The sequence below is a fragment of the Rhea americana genome, unplaced genomic scaffold (assembly GCF_003343005.1).
Source record: "Rhea americana isolate MKP2758 unplaced genomic scaffold, rheAme1 scaffold_34, whole genome shotgun sequence".
Lineage (NCBI taxonomy): Eukaryota > Metazoa > Chordata > Aves > Rheiformes > Rheidae > Rhea > Rhea americana.
Window position 1 is genome coordinate 5,357,140 of NW_028186468.1, and position 6,565 is coordinate 5,363,704.

A 6,565-nucleotide genomic window follows, 5' to 3' on the forward strand; every position below is an offset into this window, starting at 1 on the left:
GTTTAAGAATCAATTTGAGAATCCCAATAACGAGAGCTATTGAAAGGGCACGGACGCACGCATCCAAAGGACGCAAACATTAGGAAAGGTTGCGGGAAACTGAACAAGTTGATGAAGCTCCCCTACACCCCTGGTTCTGAGCTATTGCACCGGAAGCAGAAATAATTAAATTACTCACAGATATTTGTAAGGAGAGGGTTGTCAGGTGCTCTCACAATAGCACAGTCAAAATTAAAGCCTGTTTCTCTCATGCAACGGGCAAATAGTTGTCTGAGAACAGACTGCTGTGACATAGACAAGGTTTTTTAACAGCCACTATCCCATCTTTTCCTCCCCTTTTACCTAGAATAGTCATGCAGTAGTACGCTATGCAAATTACAAGGATTCCAAAAGCAACTTTGACTTTCTTAGAGCTAGAAACACTATCACAAATGCTTCACATCTTAGGAATATTTATATGCATAATTGCTTCGTTTCAGATCTTGGATCCAGAAAGTAACATGGGAAAGCAAATTACCCATCACCAGCTGTATCAAAAAGAGCAGCTCCAAGAGTCCACTCTAGTATCCCTTATGCAGCAGATGAGTTAATGCATTTTGTCTGTCTGATCTGCAACTAAAGAGAAGGTAAGGCAAAATAGTCAATACAATAAGAGCCTGCAGGGGCACAAGTGTAATATCTCCCCAAGAAAGATTTGAAATACTTAACTGTGGATAGTAAACCTGATAAAAACTGTGTTACTAAATGAGAACTCTGTACATGATACCCCAAACACTGTGATGGCATCAGTAGAAACGTGTATAAATAGATTCTTTTTATTCCTTTTTTTAAACCTCGTACTCTGCTTGTGCTATGATACTACATTGATATATTGTGAAAATATCACAAATGTGGCTGGGATTCATTGTAGATGAACACAAAGTAGTGTCTAGCTTAATACTCAACTCTCTCTGAGGTCGATAACAGCTATCTACCTAACGAAGTCACAAGAAGAGGACAAGCTTACAGTGATACAGTTCCTGCCACAGTTTCCAGCAATCTGCGGTGCATGAACCTCCTGATTTTATTTCTTTTAGTTTAGTTAATCACATCCAAAACCAGGAGACTATGAATCTACATGAACTCTTGTGTCAATTTTCACAAAATATCAATGTCAGCAAATAATTAACTCAGTTACCACTAAGTAGAGCAAGTCACTGCTTTTTCCTCCACTTTCTWAATTGTAAACACAGTCCATTTATGAGTTACCTGAGGCTATGACTGCCACATTTTATCTTCACTCATATGTTCAATAGCTTGGGATGTATTATGCTAAATAGATAAAATGTTTTGAAGAAATCTGTTTGAAAAAAAACCCCTCAGATATATAACAGAGTGATGAGGAAATTAAAAAATGTGAGAATGAAGAGCTCCGTAAGATTAACTGCTGCAGCACTAAGTTATCAGTGCAATAAAATGTTTCAAACATAACACAATAAAGAAATAAGCCTAAAAGGGTACATACTACATTTTAAAAGCCAGTGACATTGGCTTCAGAACTTAAAGAGCAGAAGCCTAAGACAAGTCGAAAAAAATCCTCACTTCATATCTATTCTTCTGAAATTAAAGTGGAATTTATCAAAAAAATCAAAATATCAGAAATATTTGTATAGTTAATATCAACACAAGACAACAAATTCAGAAAAACTTACTGTACTTGGAGAAACAAAATTCAGTTAGCATCTTAAATAACACTGAAAAAAGCATGCAAGCATGTTTGCATTTACATATATAAACAAAATGTATTTTAGAAGCTATGTTTCTGAAAACATTTGCATTATAATTTATGTTCAACTATACTGCGGGAAAAAAATCTTTGCCAAAAAATTGCTTGAAATTTGACAGAAGTTAAGACGTAAAAGAAATAAAGGGAGATGAAAACACAATTTTTAAGTAGCYGTCATATTGTCTGATACCTGCAGTTTACTATTTTACACACTTTCCTGTAATATTCTCACAGAAAAGAGGGAAATAAACCAAAAGCAKTTGTAAAATCTTCTGTTTTAGAATGCATCGTCTCTTGCAACACTGAAGCGGGACTTACTGGACTCAAMCTGTTATATGACTCCAGCCCTAGTCATGGAGATTAATATTCCTGAAGCATTGCTTTGGCAGCAGCCCGTATTATTTTAAAGCTTTTGTCACAGGCCTGGCCCTCTGGTCCGTCCTGCTGATTACGCCGAAGGTTGCTGAAAGGGAAATCTTCACTCGCCACTGTCACACAACTCTTCCTCCGGGCACGCTGAGAGCACCAGGCAGTCGCTTCACAGACTGGAAGAKGAGAAAGTTTGAGTGCTGGGGAGAGCGCATCTTGCATCTGTTGATGCACAAAGTAGTTGTGGGGATAGGGTTTTTGCCAAGGCTCGTGAAGGTGTGTCTGGGATATTGAGCTTAGCTTGGTGTGCTGCGTGTTTTAAAGGAAGGAGTTTCTGACCGGAATTTGAGACGGGAAGCTGAGACTCAAGGGAGCAGTGGGGAAAGGGAAGGAAAGAGCTCAGAATAAAAGGAGTTTAATGAGGTGGCCGCTTCCTTTTGCRACCAGTCTTCTCCAGCAGCGCAAATTAGGGCTGCCACTTTTCATAGATGASAGAAATAACAGCATCACAACATAGCAATGAAACAGTGGCTCTGCTGAGTATATAATTAAAGTTCTTTGAAGACTGCCACACAACTGAACCACAAACTAAAAAACTTTACTCTTAAAAAAATTTCAAACAGAAAATATAGATTATATTTTGCACTCCAGTTGCTTACAAAAATTTCCATGTTTTCCTCAAAGCTATGCTAATCGTTGGAAAAAAAAATCCCAAACCCATCTGGCTTTTTCTTTACCATCACAACACCTATGTGAAGCTTTCACACATTGTCATCTCTTGAACTTTGTACTAAAACAGTCATATTGCATTACACTGCATTACCTCTCAGCTTCAGGGCTTAAGAGTGCTCCCAGAGTATTAGTTTTTCCTCTCTATAAATTAAGGAGTTCTTTCCTTGGAAAACAAAATGTAGAGCTACATGATAGACAGTGAAAATTTTAAAATGCCATAGGTTCAAATTTGGAGAATTTGACACTGAGTACTTCAGCAAAGCTGCATACTGGCTAGACAGTCTAACATCACAGGCTYGTCTCCTTAATGGGCTTCCGTGATCTTCTCCAGCCGCTACCTAAAACTCGTACAAACTCTTGGCATCCACACATCCTGTGCTGAGAAGTGTCAAAACTCCTTGTACCTGTCTTAGACCTGCCTCCTTTTACCTTAATTTAATACTCTTTAGTTCTTATGTTAGAAGAGACAGTAACTACACACGCTATCCATTTTGGCCAGGATTCTGCAGATGACTTTCATGTCTGCTGCTAGTTCTCCAGACAGAAGAATCTCAGTTTACTTTCATGTCTTGCATGCAAACCACTCCATAGACTTTAACATCTTTTTTGTCCTTCCCCAAATTATTTCCCATTTAAGTGTATCATTTTTTAATTAGAGTAACACTGTAGTTAGTATTGTAAAACCAGGATAAACCACAGGTGTATCCATTAGCACAATCACAGGATTTTTTTTTTCCTAGTTTCTATTCCACTTATAATTATTCCTATTTTTTTCCACAGTGAAAAAWATATATATATATTTTTCTTTCCTCTTCTCCAATTCCAGCTTTGTCAAGATTAAAAGCTCTGTGGCGGCCACTTGATGTTCTCGTATTACTACACTGTGACCAGACACTGCACCAACAAAAACATCAGCAAAAAAAAAAAGGCGATATAAAGCTGTGATATAAATATATCATAAGATACAAAGAGTGATATAAAGACTGAAATGGCTTCTCTAGAACCTAAGTTCTCAGATACAAATTCGACTGAAAAATGTTTTTGGTGTATACATGCGCACACACACGATTGCACAGTTCATACWATCCCCATTCCCTGTCAAAACCTCCATGACTGCCAGTTTGATTTTTCACGTGTCTAACCTCTGGAAATGATAAGATTTTAAAGAGCTGTACACATATAATTATCCTCCTGGAGCTGAGAGGTGTGGGGGACAAAACATCACCAGGTATTCCTGGTGATTTCACCGACTCTGATGAGTCCACGCAGTACAAACACTTTGACCTTGTATGTGCAATTACAAATATTTAAGCGCATTATTTTTGAAAGGAAAGATTATGAACATTTTGAGTATTCTGAAAAGCTCAGAGAGAAATAAAGGGTAGTGGTACGACRGGCAAGAGAAAGAGAGAGAGAGAGAGAGAACATCCAATTAAGGATGTCAAAAGAATTTTAATGCTCTGCTTCAACTGCTAAAACTGCTTATGCATTTGGAAACCCTGGCTGAAAACCTGTCTACCCTCCTTTTAAAGCTATTAATTAAATGGTACAGGTCTCTTTGACTTCACTCAGATTTCACCATGTTTTCTCTTCCTAATGGAAGAATATTTAAAGCTACTTTTCAGCCACATTTTTCAGAAAGTATCTGAGCATGAAAAGCATACACTGGCAAATAAAAACAACTCTATCTTTTCTCCACTGAGGTAAACAGACTTATTTTTCAAATTTTTAAAGTTTACAGTTTAAAATGACAAATCTATTTTTAAATAAAACCAGATGACTCTGTCCTACATTGATTAACGTGACTGCAAAAAACACAGAATCATTTTAAACTGAATCTTAAAAAGTTCTGATTTGATTGACTCACAAGTCCGAGTGACAAGTTTCTGGTGTGTGTAATGTATTGAAATATTTCTTAAAGTTCTTTAGATTTACAAAATAACACAAAAGCAAACAGCCATGACAGAACAACAGTCTAAGATCTATGCAGAGAATAAGTTTGCATGTATATTAGTAATTCATTGATGTAGCATGAAATCTTGTGAATTGGTATTTCCCTCTTACCAGTGCACCTGCAGATAGATTTACAACCTGTTACAAGATTAAAAGCTTCAAATAAAAAATTTGTAGGATTAAAAGTTTCAAATGAAAATTTGTGGATATTGAACATTATCTGCATAATGAAATATCTTAATATGGGCATTGCTTACAGCAGATTATTTCCTGCTGATTAAACACATTTCCTACAAAAGATGAGATTTATTTATTTATTTATTTTTACCTAGGTAGCTACTGAATAAGTAAGTCCTATGTTTTTTACTGTGGTAATACATTTCAAACAAAAAYGGTTGGGAATGACATAACATATAACATGCTTTAGTGGGATTTTAAGCCTTCCAGTTTGCAAAATACAGTAAGAATCATGTAGAATACGTCTTTAATAACATGATTACATTAAGAAGTCTTAAGTATAAATGCATAGTTGCCCTAAGAGTATCTACATCTGTGCAACCGCTTTTTAAACCATCTTCTCACTTTAGTATCTTTGTCAGATACAAATGTTTGTTTACTGAACTTTGCAAGCCTTACAATAATTTAATTTATTTATGGCATTGTTCCACATCTGTCTCCAAATACTGTGTTAGGCATTGGATAACTCACTGATCGACAACAGCCAGGGTATCAGACCGACTTTGAAGAGAGGTCTTCTCTTCTGGCATTTCGTCTTGGGTAATTTTCTTTGTGCCTCAGCTTCCCACTTGTGAAGTGCAGATGATCCCTTCCTCCTGCATAAACTGCTTGGGCATCTGCAGCTGAAAGACATAACATAAAAAAGGCTGTTACCTCACTTTCAAATAATTCTTATATTCAAAATAAGTATCTTTGCTCTTTTATCTRTGAAGGAATTCAGGATTTAGAGATGAATGGCAGTGAAATGAGTTAGCTTCTTTCCTTAGTTACACGCTGGCAGTTCACAATAGGAAGAGSGATGCAAAGATACTGGTTTGTAGTAAGATGGGGGCATAGCAGAGCCTAGATCTTCCAAATCAAAAATCTCAGGCCTATTAGCTAGGAAAATTTTTGATAAATTTATTGTTACTATAATGAAAATGAGCAAAAACACAAAAGAGAAAAAAAAGGAACAATTTAAATTAAGAAACTTTTCTTTTTTAAAAAAAAATAAAAAATGTTCATTAGAAGAAAAATGTCAAAAGTTTAAATTATGAAGCTTCAAAAATCAGGGTATTCACAGTCTCACATATTAATCYTGCTGTTATTGATTATAAATCAACCATAAAATAATATTAGGAAATCTCAAACCTCTCACATAATATATAGGCATTTAACATTTTAAATATYGAAATATTCTGATTATTTTTGAACTTGTCTTTATTTGACACACTTTCTTTTAAGTACAGTCCCTCATTATCCTTAATTTTTCTTGACAAAGCTAACTATTGTCCAGGTTGCTCCATTTGCTAGTCTTTTACTTGCATAATTACAGGTTCTAGCTTGTTTGGTTTCTTTTTCCCAATATCTGCTAAACACCCTCACACATTCACAAAAATGCTTCTTGAAGTTTATGTCAGCCTTAGGGGAAAAAACTCTCCTCAATTAAAAAAGAATAGATTTAGGTGGGCAGAATTGAATAATCAGTCTGGAATTTTGCCAGGATTGAGACTGATATGTTTATGTGAA